Raw genomic sequence first — 24,849 nt, forward strand, 5'->3', positions numbered from 1 at the left:
GGCTCTGCCTGTTGTGTGTTTGCCAAATGTCTCTTTATTTATGATGCTCCGTGAAAACAGTTACTGTCAGGAGCGCCCAGGTTCCCTGCTGCTGACTGAGGAGAGGGATGGAGGTGCCAGAACATGCCCAGGTGCCGTCACCAGGGACAGAGACGGTGATGGCTCACATAGCCCCAAAACACTGCCTGACCTGCAAGAGGGGAAGCTCTGGGGTGATGACAGGCCCTGATCCCTGCTCCCAGGGTTATTTTGGGTGGAATTTGTTGGTTTCTGCCTGCTGTCTTTTTCGGTGCATCCTCCCTGTCTTGCCCCACCTCCTACTTCGGTGCCTTCCAGTTCCCCCCCTCTGCTTCCACCGCGGGCGTTCCCCTCCTGCTATCTGACTGCAGTCCTCAATATTGTGATTGTTAAAATCTGCTGCTAAATAAGATGAAGATGTGCTCTCCCTCCTCCCCAGCCGGCCGAGCCTTCACCCTTCATTTGAGGACACGGAGGGGCCACACAGCTTCCTCCGGCAGCCCAGGGGTGACCCCCGAGGGAGGGGAGCCTGGCAGGGGGGAGGCAGGTTCCCTGGGTTTCGGTGCAGGATGCATCCCAGTACCACCAGCTCCTGCCCCACGGGAGAGCCCCAGGGCGGGCAGGGGGGGAGCAGGCAACGCCTGCACAGCTCTGCCTGCGTGGGTGGTCAATCCCCCCCTCCCCTTCGTGGACAGGCAGCCCTCTGAGACTCTCATGGCACGAGAGGCACCATTACACACTTCCCAAACTTGTCTGCTTCTTGCCAGAGGTATTACTCAACCCAGACATATGATGAGTATCCGAATCCCTTTCCCATGTGCAATTGGGTAAGGAATTACACCCAGCTTCCTGCAGGGAGTCCTCACCCACCTGCTGCAGGTGAAAATCAACTGCCTTCTGTGTGAGCTCTGTGTTTCAGTTAGAAAACATCTATTTTGTGCCTAAAGGCACCTGTGGTGGGGACTGACCTGGCGGGACATCACAGACTCAGTCCCCCGTCCCCCACGCAGGGATGAGGAGAGGGAAGCACAGCAGCTCTGGGCTCAGAGCACACAAAAACGTGGCACTGCAGCGGGGAAGGAGGATTAGGGACAGGCTGAAATCCCCATGACTCCCTGGTGATCAGGTTCTTGCCCAGTTTTCTCCCACAGCCTCTCTCTTCTTCTCCTGCAGTTTGTCCTAAGAAGCAAACTGGAAGCTCTGGGAGGAATCACAAGCTCCCCAAAGCTTTGTGTAGAAAATAATCTATGAAGTCAGCCCATTCTTCCTCCTGCTATTGCAAAACTTTTTCCTCTGTGTCTCTTCAGTATAATGCACAGATGCAGAATCTGTCATGAAATCCACCTCCTGCTTCAGCAGGCTGGAGCTCCTGGTGCCTGGCTGGATATTTTTGAAATATATGGAGGTAAAAGAATATTTAGAAGTCCTAAGGGTCCGTCAGTTGATGCACAGATGGCACCAAGCCATGTACACAGGCGATGCTCTGCGGCTGTGCCAGTGCGTGGTGCTGCTCAGCACCCTCTGCAGGGACGTGCACACCAGCGCCCACTTTGCCGGGGTTGCAAAGACATATTAAAACCACCACCTGTGCTGTTATTTAATGGTTAAGAGCAGTAGCCAGCTTTTATAGGACCTAGGATCAGTTCCCTGTGCCTACAGAATTAGTCTTGTCCCAGGGTCAAAACGTAGCAAGGAAGTGTATCAGCTTTGCTTCTGGGTGGATGTTCTCCTGGTTATAGTGATTTTCCTACACCAGCATCAGCAAATTCCCTTGTGTACCCAACCCTTCCACCTTCTTCTACTACTTTGCCTGTCAGTAAAATAAGAATAATATCCCCTTCTCTCACTTGCTCCTTAATACCTTTGCTTAGATTATAAATTCCCTGCATGGGAACTGCCTAGCTAGTTTAATAAAGATCACGTGTGAATACAAAAGCCACAGGTAGCACCCACACAGGTCCCTGTAGCACCCATCCCCAACCCTTCAGCCGTTGCAGGGGCCGAGCACGGGTGTCACAAAGCGGGTGCCAAACATCGGAACCGGCTGCCCAGGGAAGTGGTTGAGTCACCATCCCTAGAGGTATTTAAAAGATGTGTAGATGTGGTACTTAGGGACATGGTTTAGTGGTGGACTTGGCAGTGTTAGGTTTGTGGTTGGACTCAATGATCTTAAAGGTCTTTTCCAACCTAAATGATTTTATGATTCTATGATTAAAAAAAAAAAAAGCAAGACCCCCTCCCTCCCCTGGGTTTGGGCTCGGTGCAGCCCCTGGCTTTCACCTGCAGCAAGGGATGCTCAGCAGCAAACTCATCCTGGGGACAGTGGTGATGCCTGGCAGCATCCAGCAAGTGACAGCACGCCATCCAAATCAAGCAGACACCAGCAGCTTTCATCAGCTGCCCATGAAGGGATTTTAGGCTGGGAGTCACAGCCTCTCTTCCTGGCACAGACACGACCCAAGACAATTCTGGACAACTTAGCAACTGCAGTAGCATTTCCCAGAAGCAATCCTTCCCCAGCTAAAGGCAGGCTTTGATGCTGCTGGTAGCCAAGAGCCACTGGGAGGACAACAAGGTATTTAAAGTGGTTTTCTTCATGTAAAAGAAATTTCCCCCCTTTCTCTCTGTTTTTTTCTTATTAAGTTCATGTAAATGACTGCCAGCCAAAGCACCTAGGATTCATGAAATACCTGAGCCAAAATTTGCTTTTTATTCTGGTGTCTAATGAGCAGGTTCTGGTTAACACTGGGTTTAATGGGAATCCCACATTTCTGTGAGCAAAGGAATGAGCTGGGTCAGCGTTGCATAGGGCAGCATCAGTCCCTGGGCATGGGTTCATAACAGGAGAACGTTTTGGGTTTTTTAGGGTTTCTTTTTTTGCCTCAAATCTCAGAGTTATTTCTGGATGTACCATATCTGATGAACCAAGCCTGTTTGGTTGGAGTGGCTTAACATATGTTCCTGCTATTAATTAAACTTCCCAATCTGTCAGCAAAATAGCATGTTTGCTGGATCGAGCGAGAGATTAATTCCAGCTCTTTGGACACCCAGGCAGGTGTGATAACCACTGGATAGACTCATCTGCATTATCTGTGGGGCAATAAGTACCATAGGCTGGTGATCTGCTCCAGGGTGTGCATGGGGCCAGCTGTTGTTTTAAGCATTTAACTGGTGTTTCTTTCAGAGGGCTGGACGTGGGTATTTTGTTCACACTGTGGGAAGGATGATATCAATTGAACTGTGTGTGCAATGTAGGCTACAGGGACAGAGTCATGGAGGCAGCAGCAGCAAAGTGACCAGGAGGACTTTTTCTAGCCAAGATATGTAGTTTCTGGAGAGCTGGTGTGGGAGGAGGATGGTGATACGGTACCACTACTACCACAGGAGTGCACATAGGACTTGTGTCAGCTGCCCAGAAAAATGCATCCCCTTGTGGGTAGGTAACAAGAGGACAGAGAAACATTTGGAGAGAGAGAGATGAGCCTGTACAAGGGCCACACACAAGGCAACAGGAATGACTAGAGACATCTAGGCTGATTTTAGGCTTGCTTCCTAAGGAAATGAACTCCATATAAGTGTTCTGAGTGCCTGCCTCTCCCCCCCCGATAGCTTTTAAACCAGCTGGCTGATTCAGCTGAAACTCATCAAAGAAGGAGAAATTCCCCATGATATTAAAAAGCCCCTTTTCCAGGGTGTGCAGTGTGGTGGCTGAGGTAGGGCTCAGCTGGTGGCACTGATTGAGGAGGCGGGTTTGGGGGTTAAAAGCACCTCCAGCTGGACTGGCTTTTCACCTCTCATTTTAATGGGTGCTTGAGGTGCTTTATGCTGTCATAAGTGCCTGGTAACAGGTGGATCTGATTTTAAGTGTGTCCTGGTGTTGAGTGGCTGCCCCAACTCAAGCAGAAGTTGTCCTGCTCCTTGCTTGGCTGCTGCATCCAGGTACTAGGGGCTGGGAAAGTGGTGGCAGGGTTGGAGACTGGGAGCTATAAAAATGGGGGTGGGTGAGGTTGGGACTGAAGGAGAAAGCAGGAGTGGGAAATGGGGAAGGAGACCTAGAGAGGGGAATGATGAGCTGAGGCTGGGGGAATTGGCAGCACAGGGAGAGAGTGGGTACTGGAAGGGAAAAACAAGGACTGTCTGCCAGCCCTGCCTGTATCCACCGTGCAGCAGGTGAGGCTGGGGTCTTGCACAGAAGTCCTATGCTTTATACACTTGGGGCTTTGGTGAAGCAAAAGCAAGTGTATCGCATAAGGGAGAGGATTATGGAAAAGTGTGTGCAACAGGGTAATGAGAGCTCCAATGGTCCATGTATGCGCAACACGGGGAGGATGGGGACTTAAATTTATCTCATCAACTCCAGTTCTGGTGTTTTCTTTAAAATGCATGACTTTGCAACCTGCCCAATGCTATTCAAAAGCATTGAGCTCTGTGTGAAGTGTCTAATACCCAAAGACAGACTCAAATCCTTTCAGTCAGGCTTGCACTGACTTCAGGGGCTTTCAGAGCAATCCCAAGCCGGACAGTGTGCGAGGCAGCAGAGAGTGGCTGTACTGTGATATCTCTATAGTAACACAGTGTTTGCTGGCAACAGAGCGGCTTCCTGCAATCTGCTCTGGGCCTGGGTATCCGAGGGAAAAAAAAGGGGGAAAAAAAATTTCTGGCCACATAGCATCATGTGATACTATTTTGCTTGTTTGTTTTGTACCTCTACTATGTATTCAGTGAGAAAAATGGGTGCTTTTTTAAAGGAAATCCTGGAGCCTTCAGAGCAGGACACCTTTGACCACTTGACACGGATGGAAGCACCTTCTATCAACACCTTTCGAAGCCTGTGCACAGGTAAGGGCTGCTCGGGGCCAGGGCTGCCCTGTGCCAGGGTGATGGGCAGGGTTAAAGCAGAGAAAGCTGGAGGATGCCTGCTGTATGCACCTCCAGTATGGGCATTTCCCTCGTGCTGGTTTCCTGCAAAAACTTTGGGTTTTTTTGTTTGTGAGCTTAAATATCCACTGGGTTGAAATTTAAACTTGACTGCAGAAATACTAGTGAGGCTACACCTTGATGTCTGTAGCTGGCCAAGCCGAGATGGCCATGTGCTGGGAACTTGTGGCCATGTCGTGCTAAATTTGAATGTTTAAGGTTATGTTTGAACACGTTGGTTAGTTGTACTGGGGTCAGTGCTCACGATGCATGTCCTCCAGGACTGGGGGAAACTTTCAGTTCACTCTGGCCCTTTGCAGCTCACAGTGAAGTCAGGCGTTACCCCCTTAGGGAAATGTGCGATGCATTCCCTGAAATACCTGGAAATACTAGGGGTTTGTTATGGGCAGCTCAGGAGAACAGTGAGACTCCTTTAAGTTGCTTGTGGCAGGTTGCTTTCCCAGGTGTAAATTTTCTGCTCACTGATCCCCAGCAACTGGGTTTGATTAGTGGCTAATTACAGCCGTTAGTGGCTCATTTCAGGCTGGCTCTTTAAGGCTTCACTGCCTGTGCAATGTCAAGCTGGGGGGGGTGGACAGGGGGCAGGGAGTGTGTGTTTGTGGCAGGTAATGTAAAAATGATTTTCTGTGTAGCTTGGTGTGGTACATGTCGCATGAGTATGGTGATAATTAAACCTGAGTTTGTGTGTTTTAACCAGCCTCTGCAGAGGCATGAGAACATACCTGTGGTGTGTAATGTGCATGCTTGCTCGTAGGAAGCAAATAACAAGTGATGATGGAGTCTATAGGATAAGTCTTGGTGTTTTGCATTTCCCTGGATCTTTTCTACTTTCTTGCAGTTATGTATTTATATGTACCTGGTACATCACTACCTGCTCTTGTGACCTACCTGGGGGTGAGAGTGTGCCTTAGCACAGGCTCTGTGACTGCACATTGGGCTGTAGGTTTTAATGTGCAGGTAGAGGAGAGGTGCTCTTATAACTAAGAGGGTGCCTGATGCTGCAGGTGATCCTCACTATGCCTTGTAGTGCGATGTCTGATAGATCGGTGACTCTCTCTCCAGCTCTCAAAACCTTCCTATAATGTTTTCTGCCATCTCCCTGGGTGTTATGAATCCTATTTGTGATCTTCCACTTTGTGTGTGCAGCCCCTATATGCCAAGTGCAAAAGCAGGACTGCTTTTCCAAGCAGGGGTTTGCAGCACAAGGGCATTTCCAGATGGAGAGGTTGATATATTGGATTAAAAAGCTATGTGCTGTTTTCTCTGCCTGCAGCCTAATGGGTATGTAGTTGCTTTACTTAGCTCTCTAATTCACAAATAGCCAGGTTTTTGGTTTTTTAATGGGTCTTTCAAATAAAGTTTCAAGATTATACAAACAAAAGAAAGTATGAAATAGCTGCATAATGGTGCTTAGATGGCCCATGATTGTCATCTTGGCTTTCAACAGGGAGCTGGCTTGATGTCCGTGTGTCTCAGGACAGCAAGTTTCTCTGTGCCACCTCTGTAAAATAGGAGCAGTAGTATTTCTGCACCTGTGCCTTGTGTGGATAGATAAACTGTGGAAGGCAAATAGCTCAAGGAGCTGTAATCAGCTCTTGTGTTACCTGTTGGTGGCTTATGGGGGCTGCGGGTGATGTGTCCCCGGGTGGGGTGCTGTGCTGAGATCCCCCCTTGCCGGCTGGCAAGGCCCGTCACCTCTGGGATGCTGCTGTGGTCCCTGCGTCCCCCCGCGCATCCCTTGCAGCGGTGCAGGCCACCAGTGCTGCTGCAGCGCAGATGGTGCAGGGAGCCCTGGGGACAGCGAGCCTGGAGCCTGCGCGGCTGCTGCTGAGCTGAAGTGACCGCAGCTGGGTGATTGTGTGATCCCTGCCCAGTGGTTTGGGTGTCCCTACCTTAGTTCACTGGGCGTTGGGCTGTGAGAAATTTGCCATCCTGAAGGGGGACCAACTGTTTTTCATCGACGCCAGTGTTGCCGAAATCTGGAATAAAACTCCTTAACAGCAATGAGAAGTTAAGAAGCAGGCACTTCTTTATTGCAGCGCTGGGCACACAGGGGATCACTCCACCTAGTGTGTGCGCCTGTCTGGTTTAATCATGCAGGTTAAATACACACCTGTTATACATATTCACTAAATTTCTGGGAAATGTCATACATAATCATCAACTGTCCAATAAATCATTAGCATATGTAAATGTCCCTTTTATGCAGGCGTGGTGAAGTCTCTGGTGGTCTTCCATAGTCTTCCTCACTTTGTCCAATAGTTGACCTCTCTTAGTTTCTTAGGACAAAACACTACAAACTAACAAATCGGTCAAAGTTTCTATGGTTAACTAATTTTAGACAATACTTATTTTCTTATGACTGTATACAGCACATTTTGTATGTTCCTAAGTTTCGATGACTACATTGCGAGCTTCAAACCCCTATATTCTACAGTCTTTACCTTTTGATCAAACCCAGCTTATATAAAATTTTAACTTATCAGAATATTTGTAACACTAGCGTGTGACTCCACAGCCCCACAGGCTCCCCCAGGCTGGGGCTCAGGGAGGGTTCGGGCTGTCCTGAAGCCAAACGACTTGCTGAGGTGCAGTCCTGCTCCAGACATCGTGAGGTGGGAAGGACTGGCTCCCTGTTGACCACTTATTTCCCCTGGTTCCTCCAGCCCTGTCCATGCACCAGCCTGCAGATGTTTCTGTTGCCACCCGGGTGGAAGGGTTACAACAATGCTGTCTGCTGTGCTCAGGCTGAGGCTTGCAGAAATGCTGCTGCAGGGAAAGGATGCTCTTTATGGCTCTGCTAGTTTTTACTTGGTGAGGTTGAGCTCCTTTACAGCCCTGCTTTATGGGTGGGATCACGGCTGCTCCACTTGTAGCTTTTGTTTTGTAGACTTGCTTTGTCCCAAGGGATCAGGTGTGTTTCTTGGGGAGCCGCTTTTACTCTGCTCCACTGAGTCTTGCTGGGGTCACTGGTCAGCAGTCTTGGAGACAAATGGCGTGTGCTGTATGGAGACAGACAGGCAGATGTATATGTTATGCACTTGGAGCCCTGCCCAGGGGAACATGGAAAGCAGATGTTGGATCAGTGACCTACTGGATAAGCCATGGGCCCTCGCTTCCTCCTGTGCCTCTGTGGTCTGGCTTGGACAGAGCTGGAGTTAGTAACTCTGTGGAGGCTCGGTGAGTTCAGCACAGCCCTGACTGGCTCAGCTGAAAAGAGTGTCTGTTCTTTTTAAAGTCTGTATAGCAGAAAACCAGTTCCAAAATCATCTTAAATAGGAATTGAAGCATGATCAGGAAATTGAGATGCTCTGCTACCTTTTCCCCATTCTTAAGGTAGCCTGGAGGCTGCTCTAAGTTATCCTGGGGTGACCATGGGCCAGCTGGAGGTAGCTGGGGTGTTGGACCCTCCTCTGGTAGTCTGTCCTGCCAATCCAGACCCACCCCCACTCATTAAACACCACTTGGGGCCAATATTGGTTATCTGGATTTAGGAGCTAGCCTCTGGTCCTTTTCCATCTGCCCACCGAGCTAGACAAAAGCTGAGGGTTTGGGTCAAATCTTCAGATCTATTTGAACTTCAGACCCAAAGAAAGACCCAAATGGGCAGGATCCTTGGCTGGGCTCCACAAACTTTCCTGACTTCCATTAGCGAAGTGATGCTTTTCCATCGTGTTATCCTCTGCTGTGTCACCTAATACTTGCTCACTAGACCATGATAACAAAGCAGTAAGTGTAGTATCTTGCTCTGGACTATAAAAGAGGCTCCTAATTAAACTCTATACAGGGCTATGCAGCAGTCTGGGCTGCCGCATCGCCTGGGTGTGCTGGCAGTGTTTCTGCGGTTGTGGGTGCGTAACTGCCACTTTGGACACAGGACAGCAGTGCTCACTTTTGATGCAGCCCTGAGCATCCCAGGTGTGCTTGTGCCAGGGCAGGTAAGCTGGGCTGGCCCCAGGGTGTGCCGAAACAGGAGTGCAGCCCGGGTCTGCTGGCTGCAGGGGAATAGCGTTGGGCTTTTGGGTCTGGATTGCCTTCATTTGCTGACCTCAGGGCATGAATATAACAGGAGGATGAGCTGGTAAAACTGGGCAAAGAAACTTTTCCCTCCACAAAACATGAGATCTAGCGATTCCAAGTGTGCTGGGACCTTGGGTGTGTTTACAGCCCAGCCGGGTTGGTGCTGGTGCGAGGCGGCGAGGGTCCCAGTGCTGGCTCTGAACACTGGTGCCTGTGTCTGCCTCGGCGGGGTGTGACATTCCTCCTAGCTCTGGCTCCTGGCTGCAGCTCGGATGTGGCAAAGGAACGGTTTGCTGCAGAATAGGGAGGTGTCTGTGTGAGCCTGCTGGTTTTCTGCTGCCTGAAGTTTCTTTGCTCTTAAAAAAAAAAAAAAAAAATAAAGGAATTAATTTTATTCTGTCTTGCCCATAGACTGTTAAATTTCCAAAGGGGTTTGATGATGTGTGGCTGGAGAGAGGAGACAAAAACATTGCTACAGGGGAGGCATGATCAGTTTTGCTGAGAAGGAAAGCTTCATAGTACTGGAGTGATTTTTTTTTTTCTTTTTTTTTTTCTTTTGGAGTGAGGAACAGCACTATTGTGAAATACATGCTGGAGAGGATGTTTCAAGGGACTTGTGCCTTTCCTGCTCTAACCCATATGTGCAGCTGGAACAGCTTCTGCCCTGGCTGACTTTCAGGGCAGATTAGGAAAACTGCTTGGATCCAAATGCCCTGATTTGGCCCCTCTGAATATGGAGTATCTGAAATCCAGTGGGTGATTTGGGGAGCTAAATGCCCCTGGTATAGGGTTGAGTCCCACACGTGATGGACTGGATGTGTCTGATGGTTCAGAAGGGACTTGACTCTGGAAACCCAGCATCTCAGAGGGGGCTTAACCTTTTGCTAAGGAAATGCCAACGCAGGGTGTGTCATGGTTGACAACACAATTCTCTGGATGCTTTTGGAAATAGTGGTCTGTACTTTCATTTGAGGGTGCCTTTTTTTTTTTTTTTTTTGGAATCAACCAGCTTTATAAAGTGTTTATCTGAAACATCCCTTTCCTACCAGCTCAGGAAAAGGGCAGCCTTGTGGGACACTTGCAGTAGCAACTCCTTGCTTCTGTTTTTGGCTTTTACCCTCTTACTTTGCACCTCTGGGAAGATTGTGTTCTGATTCTCACTTTCATTTTCTATGAAATGGAGATAATGGCAGAAGTAAGCAGAGGGTGTATGTAGTAAGGCTGAACAGAGCACTGCGGAGGGCTGAGCTGTTCTCCAGGGAGAGTAATATTTTCTTGATCACAGCTTAGGAAAAAGAAAGTTGTAAGTGATTAATTCAGTGATAAGTGCTCGTATTTCTGAAGAAATTTGTGTTACTGGTGTCCAGGCTGCTTTGGTGTTGGTTTCCCTTGGAAAATGTGTCAAAAACTTCCTTGTAGGAATGTGTGAGGAATGCAGGAAACTTGCAAGCAAATACCTTGGGGATACTTGTAGAAAAGCAGCGCACAATTTTTTAACTGTGGATGACTGATCTGAAGGCTTCAATGTGTGTCCTACTGGGACCTCTGTCCCCACTGAGCAGCTGCCTGGTGGCCCCTGTCACACCAGATGGGTCCAGGGCTGAGTCCTGCTGATGGAGCAGCATGTATGCAGTAACTTATCTGCAAAAAAGGATTAACGGTTTCCCTGGCAGTTGCTCTAGAAATCACCACAAAGCTCTTCAGATCATTTTGGGTGTGCTCCTTATATTTATTCAGCACTGCTGGCCAGCTCTAGCAGTGCATCCTCCAAGTTTGTGGAGTATGTGAATACGCTTAGCTCTATCCCTGACCTCCTTCTCACCTAGATTCATCTCATGACCTTCAGACTTAAATCCTTTTTTCCATATCCATGTGTTTCCACAGCTTTCAGAAAGTTGCTGCCATCTAAAGGGCACAAAAAGGCTGCTTTACAGCTACAAAACTGTGGAGGTGGTGTGCACTGAGTCAGTGTGTCCTGGTTCACAGATGCCTGTGAAGGTCTCTTTGGGATTAGATATGTTCTTCATGCTCTTCTGAGCAAAACCTGTGCCTAATCTCCAGCTTGCTGGATTGTTAAAAGCAATGCTGACTGGTAATGAATTGGTAACCAACTGCCTAAAAGCTTGACTGTGTGTCACTAAAGTGATTGGGGGTTTAGTCATTGGCTTTGCAGAACATCAAGCTCAAGTGTGCTTTGGGTTTGTTCATGGGGATCAGAGCTGTGAAGGGTGGTCCTCAGAGCTGGGCTCCAAGTGAGTCTTAGTCAAAGCCAGAACTGATCTCTGCAGGAGAGCAGGGGGTCCACTGGTAACAGGAAAGTCTGTATTTGTGGAAAGTTGTCAGACTTCTATAGCTTTGTGTGCATAGTTACCAAGCCAAAGGCAAGAGAAAGGTAAGAAGCACAAGCAGACCTTGTGTCCTGAGAAAGCACTGGGTTTGGCTTTTCATGGCTTGTTTGTAGGACTTGGTGAGGGCTGCTTTCCCTTCTGATAAGTGGTCTAAAAATGGGGAGAATTTCCTATGCTGAGTGAAACTGTTGGTTGACAGAAAGCTATCCCAGTTGGCAGATATGGAAGGGGTCACACAAGTGATGACTTTAGTGCTCTGACTCTTTCCCTGTTGTCAAAGCTGTTCACAGCTTCATTTGTTAAAACTGACTTCCCAGCTCTGGATCACAAAGGAGAGGTTTGGGTAGAGAATGGCTGCTCAAACACAAAAGCCAGTTCTCTTGGGAGGGTCCTGCTATGCTCCTGTGGCACTCCTGATAGATATATGGGCCTGTATTTTGCCTTTTAAGATAAATTGTTCTGTGGTGTGTGGCATCCACCAGTTCTGTTCAGGCCAGGGGCTTGCTAACAAGTAGGAAGATGAAATCATCAAGAGGCTGCTTCAAGTGACCTCAATCACTCGGGTCATTCCAGGAGGCTCCCAAAAAGACACAAACTCCACCATAACTCAGCAACCACAACTACTTGAGGGATTTTCTTTCTTGGACTTGTAAAACCCTTACCCTTGTGTGCAGACTACTGCTTCAACAGAAGCATTGCAGACTCTAGGGTGGGGGGGGAAGCTGTGTTGGGGTGTATGGTGGAAACAAAACCAGAATCAGCGATCTGCTGTAGCTAAACCTCTTCAGAAAGTCATTTGAGTAAGTAAATGTGACAATCCATGTGGATAAACTAAGCAGCCCATGTGCAAGAGAGGTCTTGCTGCTCGTCCGCACTGGCCCTTTCCTGAGTTATATTTGGTGGCAGGTCCATGCAGGGTTTCCTTTTATGCCCTCACCTTTGTTCTCTCTTGTTTGTTGTTTTGGAGTGAGGGACCAGGGAGCTCCATCTCTGGTCATTCTGGGTTTCCCAAGGGCGGGGCAGTGGGATGTTCTCTTCCCCTGGAAGATTAATTGTACAAACCCGGTATTTCTGTTCTCAAGGCTAATTTGGCTGGATACTGAACATTCCCGCCCTGAATTTTTAGCGTGGCAGGCGGGTGTCAGAGCCTTGCAGCATCTTCCTGCTAAAAACAGATGCTATTTCAGCCCCTGGCTCACGTTGCATGCTGCATCCAGAACAGCTTGTAGACAGAAAGGCGTGTGCACACACCCTGCTCCTCCTGAATGGCATCTCCGGGGAATGCGGGCTGCATCGTGGATGTGTGCTGGGCTTTCACAACATGCACGTTTAAGGTAGTTGGGTGGCGAGATGAGCTTGTCCATCCACTTCTGCTCCATTTCAAAGGGCCAGGTTGCTCCTGAAGGGTTGGGGTTTGCAACCTTGGGTCCAGCAAAGCCAAAAGCAGGGCTTGGACATCACTGGAGCAAGGATTTTTGTGCACAAAGCAATACTGCTGGCTTGGAGTTGTGAAGATATTTGGGCAATGACATGTCCTGTGGGTCTCCAGCTGGAGTGAAGTGCTGCTCGGTGGGAGGCAGTCTGGGGCCATGTGAAACTCCAGCCAGGAGTAAAGGCATGTCTGGGAGAGCATGGGCCAATATAGCACCCTGTGGCAGGAATGCCGTGCTTGAGGCATGGTGTCACTTCTCAGGCTGGCAGAGCAGCCCACTTGCTGATCGGTGGAGCTGGCTGGGAAATGTTTCCCTGTGCTAAGGAGAATTTCATGACAAAACGAAAACAAACAGTACAAATTTTCCATTTTGAGAGATCATTTTAAGCTAAAGGCAATGTCTTCTGTTCTCTTTCCTGAGCAGGTTTTTGATGCAAAGTGGATATTTTCCAGTTGGAGTTTTTCATCTTGCCAAAAAGTCAACAACTCTGAAAAGCAGATTTATTCCAGAGAAATACTTTCTAGCTGAAGCTTTTTTCTTCCCAACTCATTTTCAGCCAGCTCAACTCATTATTGCTGTTGAGATTGGATGTTGCCTGATCTGAATGCCTTTGTACAAAATTCTTTTTTCCATGACTAAAGAGTGGGATGTTAGTTAAAAGCAGAAAAAGCATAAAGCAGAAGAGTCTCCATCTTCAGAGTTATTCAAAGTCTGACCTGACTGTCCTAAGCAACCTGCTGTGGGAAGGCAAGTTGGAGTAGATTATCTCCAGAGGTGCCTCCAGCCTCAGCAGTTCTGTGAACCACTGCAAATAAAGCAATGTGCTTTAAGATTTAGGGGCTGCCCTGTGAAAGGGAAGTAGTGGAAACCACAGACGCTTGACCTCTTGCTCAGTGAAATTCTTTCTGGCCACTGCTAGAGATAGTGGTTTGCAAACACAGCTTCTTCATGGTACTTCTAAAACCTTGTTACATGGCAAGGTCAGATGTGCTGCAGAGGTTGGGGTCTGTTAGCTAAATGCAGTTCTTGCTCCAAATTGCTTCCAGGCTGGGTAGGCAGGGAAGAGAGGAGAAAGCCTGGCTGAAAGCTTTGCCTCCTTCTAGCCATGGAGTTGTGGAGAAGCTATTTTGTGGCTGCCTGAGCCTTCCAGGAAATCCATGGAAAAGTAGCTCCATCCCTTGGTCCTCACCTGCTGGAAACTGCACAGCTACATGAGGTCCCTTCCTCTTTGAGATAAATTTCTATCCCAATGCCTTGGCCAGCAGGCAGATTGCTTGTAGGTGGTCTGCATGCTGGAGCTCAGCCCCCTGTCTGGGTACCAGACTGTCTCTGGTGTAGGACCACAGAGCACTTCATGCTTCCACCTTCAGTGCCACGTCCTGGTTGTGGGGTAACAGCAGCCAACACCACTGAAGGGCTGTTGCTGACTGACACGGGTGGAAGTGTTCCCTTAAGGGAAAGGTGGCCTCTCCCACAGTCCCTCTGGGAGTGAGCAGGCATCGCCCTGGCTTTTGGACCAGGCTGCTGGGTAAGAAAGGAGATGTTTTCTGCGTTAACTTTTGATCTGATCTTCTCTGTTCAGCCTGCAAGTGAGAAACCATTCACAGCCAGAAATGGGGATGTCCATTCAAATGAATATTGGAGATGGTTTCTCCAGCAGCCATTCACAAGCTGTTAGTGGGGAATTGCCAGGGCAATATTTGTGTTGCTGATGAACTATTCAGTGTGAACAATTTGAGCTCTCCTCATCAAGCTCTCCGAGTGCTCCAGCCAGCACAGGGAGCTCCCCTGGGGTTATCAAGCTGAACTTGGAGTCTGGGTCCAAGCTACCCTGGGAATCTTGCACAATCCTTTCTAGATTGCTACACACGTGTGCTGTCTTCTACTCTTGTGTTTTGCTGAGTCATGTTATAGTATGTCTCAGTAAAGGGGAAATATGTGGCTTCCCTGAGTAATCTGCTTCCTCTCTGTTGGGACTACAGACAGCAAAATAGGGAGGAAGGTCCAGGGAGGGGGAGAAAGAGGGACCCCAGAGCATCCTCCTTCTTCCTTTGGGGTGCAGTAAGAGTCACAAGCCCAACAATGGTCAAGTTAACATTATAGCTGTTTTACATGACAAAAAGACACCACAAAACAGCTGGGTGGACTCTTTGGCATTGCTAGGTACTCTGTGGTGTGCTTCACAGATGTGGAATACACATGATCCCATCCAGGAGTTTTTTCACAGGAAAGGTGGTCTGAATTTAATTGGCCAGATAGAGCTAACTGTGGTTGTGGCATTAGATAACTGAGTGAGCATCAGTAGAAATGACTCTTCAGCAGTTAATGTTGGCTGCCATCAGGATCTTGCCTATCAAGTTAAGTTTACTGCAGAGGCTAATAGCACAGTAATTAAGGTAAAACAAATATTAGCTTGAAGCTGTGCCTGCAACTTGAATCACATAGCTCTACTTTTGATGTGAAGCTTGATTGGAAAACCTTATGTTTAATTTGTGTTGCATTAGTCTGATGGCAGCTGGTTTTGTGGGCTGAGCGTGAGCCAGATCTGCTGCTGTCATAAAGCTCTGGCTCCACTAATGCAGCACTGATTTATGCTGGGTGAGGATTGGGGCCAAGTCTCCTTGCTGTATTGGTATAACCTGTATGATTCAGGCATTTGCTGGGGTGTTGTTTGAGGACAACCAAATAGTAAGGAGGCTGTGAGGAGGGAGAAAATGCTTTTTTCCTTCCCGTGGGTCAGTGTTTTTATTTGTTCTGTTATAGACAGGCTTGTCAGTAGATGAGGCCAGATATGTGCATGGATTTTAGTTTTTGTTGTGCTTCAGCATCTCCCTGTACCTGAATCTGTGTTAAATGTGGGAGAAAATGCCTGGGGCAGGGAAAATGCTTACCTTCACCATAGCCAGAATGTACTGGGTGGTCACATAGGACACAGGTGCAGAGATGCTCTGGGTGGGCAGCTGCCAGGGAAGGAGGTAGAAAGGACCTCTGGGAGCAGCAGTGCATGCCATGCCCTGGGGCTTGCTGCTCTCTTCCACAGCAGCAAATTAATCACTCCTATTTGCTGAGAAACACAGACTGATGTCAGCTCTAGTTATGCCTGACACTCTCCTTATGCAGCCTGCCTGCTTGTGTGACAGCCTCTTCAGCCTTGGCAGAGCCAGGCTTCACAAGATCATGAGCAAGCCTGAGGTTTGCAAACATCCGTCTGAGCCCAGGTCTGAGCTGTTTCTCTGGATGAGAGTGGACTTCAGGGGAACATCCTAGTCTTCAACCCCATCTCAGCTTTATGCTCAGCCTCCAGATTCAGAGCATTAGCCCTGAGGCTCTCTCATCCCCATGGCACATCCTGGACTTAACTCAGCTATGTGCAGTACACGTGGCGTAGCTTTTCTGGAGGCAGCGAATGGCTTGGTGCAATGTGGGTTTGGTGCATGACCCCGTTTGCATGCTGTTGGATGATGAAACTAAGTGGGCTGCTGTAGAGTATTTTGGCCGTGATGATTGAGAGCCCAGCCTGGAGACCTACCTTGGGAGGTGCTGATCTCTACCTGGATTTTGGTTTTTGGCTTGCCTTGTGTCAAGTTTTGTCTGGGGCTTCATACCTGTGGAGAGAGGGCAAGTGGTATGTTGTGTGGGGGAATCACTTGCTGAGAAAATCCACTTTCCCTCGTGTTCAAGTCCTTAACCTGAGTGCAGTGCCTTCGCAGCACTTTTCTGCTGTGGGAATAACATGAACTTTTGACTCTTTCTGACTAATACTTAAAGCTGCTATCCCTCCCTGCCTGTGCTGCCAGCCTGGTTTCTCTCCCTTCATTTTTGTGATTTCATCTGATCCCAAATCTAGTCCTTGCTATGTGCAGAGGAACCATGGTGTGTTTTAACCACCAGCACTGGGATTTTTACTGCTTGTATGAGTACTGGAGGTGTCGGACCTGTAGCAGGATGCCTGGGAGGGCATTGCAGGTGACTGCATGTTGCAGCCTCCCTGAAGCAAACTAACTCCATATACTTGTGCTCCCTGTGTAAGAGGAGCTTTGCGATGTGGCTGTGACAGCTGGAAGCTCAGTGTTTGCTGCCTAAATATTGACCTGATTAGTTGGGGAAGGCTTGAAGGAGTCTGCACTGCTAGCTCAGAGCTGCTGGGGTCTTGTACAGAAGCTGTGCTCTACTCTGGTTACAAGACTTGGAGCATCACCACTGAGGTGCATGTAAGCCCTGCAGAAGAGACTGGGCGTGTCTGCTGAAGAAATCTGGATGGAAAATGTTGCATTGAACTGGTCATCTTGCAGTGAAAAATGACCATCCTTTCAGGGACATACTGGCTAATGTCTTAGGAAAGTGATTACTAGGAAAAACGTGGTCATTACTTGTACTTTGGTAGCACTGGGACTCTACTTAGCTCTGCTATTCCCCACTGTCAGACACCTGAAGTAGAAACAACAGGGTGATGCTGGACCAAGAAAGCTTGTATTGACTTCTATCAGCTTGTTGCTGATAAGCAAAAGAGTGAAATTTGGGTCTGGGGAGCTGGGAGGTGAAAAACTTTCTCTGGAAAGCTTTCCAAAGCTTGGCCTTTGGATGTCAGAAATAACGCATACCTTGAGAGTGGTCACAGGGTGGCCTTACTCTTGTCACCATGTGTCTTGCTGTTCTCCCTGCTCTGGTACCTCTGTGTTACCAGTGAGAGCACTTGGGAAGGTGCCATGGCATTCCTGGGGGATTAATTTGGAGGCAACATTAGAAAGTATAACCCCCTATGCCCTGAAAGCCACAAACACCAGGATTTATGGTGGGGTTTCCAGCAAACCTATCACAGGAGTGTCCCATGCCTGTGTCATAACGTGTTGGTGGAGGAAAGAAGTGCAGGAAAACTATGAAAGCTCCATTGTTTTGTACATAGGGAATAGTGTCTCTGACTTCTCTGGGAAGATTTATATGGGTGAAATTACATGTGTGATTAAGCTTTGTGGAAGATCCAACTCACAGCAAGGTTTGCTGCATGGCTTAGTCAGTGTGAGCTGTGGGAGTCTTGCAAGAGTCATTAAAACAGAAGCTGCACCTAGTCCAGCTCATTTCCAGGCAAAAATCACACTGAGTCACAAAGTCTAGCTCAAACTGTACAGTCTTTACAGATGTATATATTCATAAACACATGAGGTATCCTGGCTCTTAGTCTCTACAGTAGAGCATCCCATGGGGCTTCCAAGGGGGTTGCTCTAGCTGTGACTGAGGTGTATGGCTCTACTGCAGTGGGTTTATCTTTATTACCAGGGTGTTGACAAACATCAGAATTGAAATGGGGGGGTATGAAAGACTGCAATGTATAGGATAACACTGGGGTGCTTTTAACACAACTTGGGTTAAGGGGAAACATTGATAGCAAGCCCCCAGGCTGCTCGGTTGGGGTCAACCTGAGATATGAGGGGTGGCAGGTGTGGAAATGCAGCTTAGGAGGATGCTTATGTAGGGACAGATTTGTCACTGTGGCCTCAGGGAATGGCCTGTCTGAGCTTGCAGTGGGGTGGTGATGGTGGTGGCTTTTCCCTGGCAGAGCTGGGTGGTCTGGGAGGGTGTAGGAGCCTCCCCCAGCACTTAGTTGCCAAATGGAGTCTCCTCCCAGGTCAAGCCCACTGCATTGGTCCAACCAGCAGTGGAAAGAGACCAGAGGGAAACCTGGATGGAGAGGAAAAAGCTGAGGAGCCTCTGTTTCTGTAGAGGTTTTGAAGACACTTATGGCCATCAGTGCTTTGAGAGCTCTGGAACAGTACTTACTGCTGTCTTGTCAGTAGCTATCTCTGCTTTGCAGTGGTCAGAGTTAAGTTTCTTGTGCCAACAGCTGTTCCAGGCAGCTCTGCTGGAAGGTGCAGTAGAAGGTCAGAGATGTGGGCATGTGATACTGGTTGCGTCCCTTCCCTGCCACAAACAGGCTGCCTTAATGTTGGGCACTGGGTGAGTTGTTAGTACACTTCTGAATTGTTCTACCTCTTAGTGGAAATCTGTATCATGTTTTTGTCTTTGAAAACAAATTAGTTTTTTTTTTTAAAAGATGCTTTTGGGAAGCAAAAAATCAGACTTGATTGCACAAATGTGCTCGTGTGACAAACATTTACAAATGTGCTCATGAATATTTATATACATCAACACTGAAAGTGTTGATAACACTGCCAATTATTCTGAAAGTCCTTTTCTGGTAAAGGTTTTTGTGGATGAAAAATATTGCCCGTCTTTCCTGTTTGGTCACTGAGGTTCAGTGTGCAATAGCAACATTCCCAAACAAGCACTGTGCATATTAATGAAACTTTGTAGAGCTTGCTATTCCATCCATTCACATTGCAATAATTAGGTAGGTTGTGTGTTGGTCTAATCAGCTGTGTGTGCCGCTGCTTCATAGCCTGGTGTTACAGCATGCAAAAGACAAATGTGAATTCCTTGCACTCATTCCTCACAGCCCTGTTCTTTGTACAGTTTGCACAAGCAACAAATTAGAGTGTGCTGTATTGCGGGGTGTTGGATTTTGGATGGGGATAGATACTGCAGTCCTGCAGGCTTTGAGTATTTGGCCCCCTTCCCTAGTGTGCAGCTTATCCTGAAAAAGGCACTGAAGGCAAATAAAACAGGAGAGAGAGGTTATTCACTCCTTGTTTGGGGCTGCAAAGTGTTAACTGCTGCCCGAGCTCATAGGCCAGTGTTATGGCAGTTGAGCAATCTGGGATTTATTAGGGAAACTCAGACTGGGAATTAAGAGAGCTCCAACCAGTAGGAAAGCTTTCTTGGAGGTTTGAAGCGAATTTTCTTCAAGCTAAGCACGGATTTGAAGTGGCAATGCCAGAATTTCTTGCAGGGGCCTCTGGGAAGCAAAGGACGAACAGGCTGATCTGTTTGAACTGTCCTACCAGCTTAGCATGGAACTTTTATTGCTCTGTGTCTCCCTCGCCAGGGCTGACAAAGCGCCCATTGTTCGCCCGGGCACTGCTTCCTCCTCCGCACCCCGTGGAGACCGCGGCCGCTGACTGATTGTGCCCTTGTTCCCCGTGGACAAGGAGGTTAAGTGCTCCCTGAGGGTGCACAGTGTCCCAAAGGGATCAGAGGTGTAAAACCGGCTGGAGAGATGGCTTACGGCCAGATGTTGGGGACTAGGAAGGGCTCCTCTTGCTTCCTGGAGGAGGTGGCTTTTCTCTCCATCTGGGCTTCTCTTCAGAGGGGGGCAAGAATTAAAATGGAATGGGTGTCCATGGGAAAAAAAAAAGCCTGTGAACTGGGAGAAATAAAGCACATGAAACTGTGGAGCAGGCAGCTGCAGGGGATCTGGATGGTGCTGGGGCAGGCTGTGGCCAGTGCCTTGGGGAAACAGGAGCTGATGCTGAGTGCCAGCATGACTGGGACCGGTTGCTTCTCTAGAATGCCTCTGGCAGACGTGGCTGCAGATCCACTCTGTATTTTTGCTTTCCTCCCTCAGAGTCTCACAGTTAACTGGGAAAATATTATTCTGCCACCTCCTCTGCCGCTCCCCCCCCAACATGAGGTCCTCGTGCACCCCTTGGCCAGCACGAGCCAGGCTGCTCCGCCGCCGGCACAGTGCCATGCTGTTCCCGGGATCTGCCCTCCCCGTGCTCGGTGGGATTCTGTGCTTTCTGCTGGCAACAGCGGGGTCACGCTCGCTGCAGGAGAATGGCGTGTTTATTTTCTGTGTGTCTTCAGCCGTTTGTACCAGGGCTGTCCTAAAACGACCTTACCGCCCTGGCCACAAGCTATACATGTTCAGGAAGGGGAAAATGTTGCGGATCTCCAAATGAACTTGGAAGGTCTCTGTAATCCTCTTGCTGCTGAGTGGGTGAGGTGGGGAAATGCCTGTAAACAGCAGGAGGTGCGTGATGCCCTGGTGTTTATGGGACTTTCATCCCATAAACGGTGGCTGCTGTGTCAGGGATGGGTTTATCTGGTGTTTTGCTTGCGCAGAGGTGTTGCTCTCTTGCCAATGATGGATGTCAGCTTTTTTTCCCCTGTCCCGACTGCTTTCCAGCAGCACCCATGGTAGCTTGGCTGCCTGCAGAGGACAAGCTCTACCATCTGTGGGCAGAAGGTGCCTTAGGGGTGTGAGGAGCTTCAGGATGAGCAGCGTGGTGGGGGTCTGTGCCAAACTCTTCCAGTCTTTGAGGTGGCAGGGGTTCACAGAGGGCCAGGCAGCAGGTGCATCCATGTACCTTTATGAGCTTGGAGAAATCTCTGTACTTTTGGCAAGAAGAGATGGAGAAGAGCGCTGCTGTGTTGTATTGGCACCCTGTCTGCAGTTGCTTGTGTGTTTGGTTGTTTCTGGTCTGGTGCAGGAAATATTTTGGGGCAAAACTGTCTTGTGTAACACTTCCACAAAGACAGTGCTAAGAGGTGTCCTCAGCCCTGTTGGGAACAGCACCGATGAAGCAGCACCCCATGTATCCTGGTCCTTGCTGGGACAGGAGCATGTGCATGGAGGGGGAGCTGGGCTGGCCTGGAAGCTGGTGTGGGCTCAGTGCCCCTCTTGGGGGTGGCTAAAGCTGGAGACTCGTGTGGGATGAGCCCAAGACAACCTGTCCTGGCTCCCAGGCTGTGGCCTGAAACATGGTACATCAGCTGGATGCAAGATGACGGACTGGAGATCCTCAGCAGAGTGGGGGTGGGAGCTGCAGTCCCATTTGCAAAAGGGGATGCATTCGGCAAATGGATTCCTGCAGCATTTGCAGTGCTTCCAGGCATGGGTGCAGCTGCGTGAGCCCTGGTCCCTGGTGGGGCACCTCTGCCCCTCTGGCTGCTGCAAGCAGTAAGGGCTTCTCGGGGGTAAAGGGTTTGGGGGTGTGGGGGGGTTGTGGCAGCAGCAGGGCAGGAGGTGGATACAGAGCCACATATGAACATCTTGTCCTTTGCATCCTACTTCATCTGTTGCTTCGGAGCGCGGGCCATTGCGTCTCCGAGGGGGAAAAAATGCTCAGAAATTCCATGGACCCTTCAATATCGTTTCTGTTTTACAACGAGACAAAAAAGGTCCCTTTGTGTGAGGGCTGAAAGAAATAGCCCAGTCCCACAGCCTCCCCAAAATCTTAATGTCAACTATTTGCCTTCTTGTGTTTTCACATAAACAAGCACTTTCTCCTGAATATCTGTGCTCTGGCTGTTCCCCCAGCTTGGTATTCCCCCTGCTCGGTGGTGCCTGCGGGACGGACAACCCAGCCCCCCCATTCACCTCCCAGCCAGGCTTGTGCGGCTGGAGAGATGCAGGACTAGCTCGGGGGAATGTGGGACGGAGTAGTGACTAAAGCTGGGTTTGGAAGGAAATGAACAGTTTGATCTGCTTTTAATTCAAGGGACTGCTCCTTGTCTGATAGCAGGGGGCAAGCTCTTGCTCACAGATCTGAGCACAACTATCCCTGTTTACGCCAGCCTGGCCCCGTATCTTGTTCTGCTCTTGCCAGGGCATCACCCACCCATCCTGCTTTGGGGTCAGATGTTCCCCTGGTTTAAGTGACTGTCAAATTAATAGCACTACACAGATTGCAGCAGCTGAGAAGCTGCCCCTTCTATTTTGATTGATGTTTGCATATACACACTGGAGCGTCTTGGGTGTAACACTGAAGACTTCTTTGCCGGAGTCCACCTTTTTTTTTTTTCTCTTGTGTTCCCTTCCCTTTTATAAGAAGAAAAATTAGAAGCAAAAAAAGGGCTATAATGTTGTGTCTGCAAAGTAAAAATGAATTAGACTAAAATGTGAGTGCCAGCAGCGTTCCTGTGGTTATTGTTCATTCAGCTGTGCTACACACGTGTGCTGCTCCGTGTTCCTGTTCCCGGCTGTGTAACCTGATATATCACTGGGTGCATTGTAAAACACGTCCCGTGAAACTTGGGGGATGCAGTGCCTGCAAAGTGCTGCTGCTGCAGAAACCTTAAATTTTGTTTCTTTTGTTCCACTGTCAGTTTTCAAAACTTGGGGCTGTCGGGGGTGGAAGCTGGTCCTGGTAACTGACTGTGGATCCTGGGGTTAGGGCAGCGCTTGGTAAGGGAGCTCTGGAGAGAGGAGAGGTGGTGGAGGGGATGTGATCCACATGGGTTCGTGCCTTACCTCCTCACCTCAGCACCTGTTTGGAAGTATTCGGGGTGATGTGATGGTACCTCCTGGCCTGGGGCAGGATCTAGGCCAATTACTCTTGTGCCATCATAGTTTACCCCATGGTTCAATTTCAGTGGATCCAAAGCCCCTTGAAGGCGATGGATGGGCATCTGTCAACTCTACCTGATGTTAGATCAAACCCATCCTGGAATAAACAGAAATAAAACACTTGTCAAGCTATTTGTTTCTTCTATTAGCTTTTCACTGTGACCTTAGCACCCAGGCAGGATTTCTCCCCTTCCCTGAGATCTGTCATGGGCATCCTGAGTTCCCAAATCTGCCTTGCTGCCTCTTCTATTGATCTCTTCCTCCTTCAGCTGTTTCAGAGCCTGTGATCATCTCTTTCCATCTTTATCACACAGCTTCCCAGTTCACATGCATGGGGAGGAGTTTGGGTTGGAAGCAGTTCATGGAGAACTTCAAACAGTAAAATCAGATGAATGAATGAATAAAGGGTAGTTTTGTTGCTCTTATCCTTTCATCAGCTTTATTTGGTTCCCAGCAGTTCATTTGGCAATTGCCATTCCATCTGGCTTCTTGCTGAGGGTCAAATTAAAATCCTGCTGAAGATTAGAGCAAACTGCTGTTGAATTGTGTAGGACTAGTAAGGTCTGAAGTTGACTTCTGGCAGAGTAGCACTCACTTCTTTTCATGTTGCTTTAAACTGAGAGGTTGTAAAACCTTTGGACAGGAACCTTGGAGGCAGGAAATTCCCATCCTGAGGATCCCCCAGCAATGCAGGCTAAGTGAAGCTTGTAAAATACAACATTAAGATACACCCAGTGGTGTTTGTCTGCTTTCTTGGAAGAATGGATGTGGTCTTCCCCCAGGACATGGGGATGAGAAAAGGACATCAGCTGCTGATGTATTCCCAACTTAGACCGGCAGTTTTCAGTGCTATAATTCTATTTGGTTGTAGAAAAATAGATGTTCCAGTTCAAATGAAAAATCCCGTGTCAGTGGAAGTTGACATGATCTCCATCTCATGCCCACTGCAGCAGGCAAGACCCTTTCCACCGACTTGGGTGTCCTGCGGACTGGCCTGGTGCTGCAGGAACGCATATGCCTGCATGCTGCTCGGAAGGGACGTGCTGCACGGGTTCCCATGTCCAGCGTGCACCAAGTGTTGCATCTTCTCCACCCCGGCCTTTGGAGATGTCGGCTCCTGCAGGACAGCGTACCCCAGCCAAGAATATGGGAACCACATGGCCAAAGCCAAATGAATGGGAACCAGAGGTTGGGGGCCCAGAGTCTGTCGGCAGGGGCTGGCTTAAAAACAAATGAAAGAACAGAGGAAAAAATAGTTCTAATTATTGTGAACTTTTAAAAACACAAAATAATAAGCTTTTATTTCAGAGTTCCCTTTGCAGCATGTAATTTCATTTCCCCCCATTTGCTTTTACTACTTGCTCTGGGCACTGTCAGAACAACCTGATTTATAAGCGACAGCTTTGGCTGTTTTTCAGGCGGGTCTCTCTAAATATAAGAGTGTGAAAACTGTCCTGCTGCCAGCAACTCTCTTGGAATTAAAACTCGCATGAGTTGTAGCATGAAGCAAAGTGCTGGGTGCTTTATGACTTAAATGTCTTTCACAAAAAGCAACCCTCCCTCCTTTCTCTTGGGATGTTTTTTCCTTTTATTACACAGAATATCTCAACCTGTAGTTGGAGAAAATAAAATAAAACAAGCAGTGGCTGTTACCTTACTGTTTCCCTGCTACCAGCTCCCTTGTGTACTATCAGTAGAGAGTTGTAGATCATGAGGGACATGTTTATTGACCAAGGATTTTTAGCAACGGAGCTTTGGCTAATGTTTTCTTCCCATCCTGTAGAGATAAAGAAAATGAGCAAAACGAAGCATAATGCGATGGCAGGTATACAGTATAACCTGCTAATTTTAAGTGAATTGATGATAATATCCAAAAATTGGGGAAAGCTTTAATTGACAGCCTGAA

General features: G+C 48.5%; 1 protein-coding gene across 2 annotated transcripts in view; it reads left to right on the plus strand.

Annotated features, from left to right (window-relative positions):
* Positions 1-3,855: 3,855 nt before the first annotated feature.
* Positions 3,856-24,849, plus strand: part of TEKT3 (tektin 3) — an 86,111-nt gene continuing 65,117 nt past the window's right edge. Inside the window, exons 1-2 of one of the 2 annotated variants that reach the window (XM_075043942.1) lie at positions 3,856-3,957; positions 4,767-4,857. The gene's annotated coding sequence lies outside the window, so the exon portion shown is untranslated. Of the gene's footprint in view, positions 3,958-4,729; positions 4,858-24,849 lie in introns of those variants that run through there. The other variant, XM_075043939.1, reaches the window with a different exon arrangement.

This window comes from Buteo buteo, chromosome 13, assembly GCF_964188355.1.
Source record: "Buteo buteo chromosome 13, bButBut1.hap1.1, whole genome shotgun sequence".
Lineage (NCBI taxonomy): Eukaryota > Metazoa > Chordata > Aves > Accipitriformes > Accipitridae > Buteo > Buteo buteo.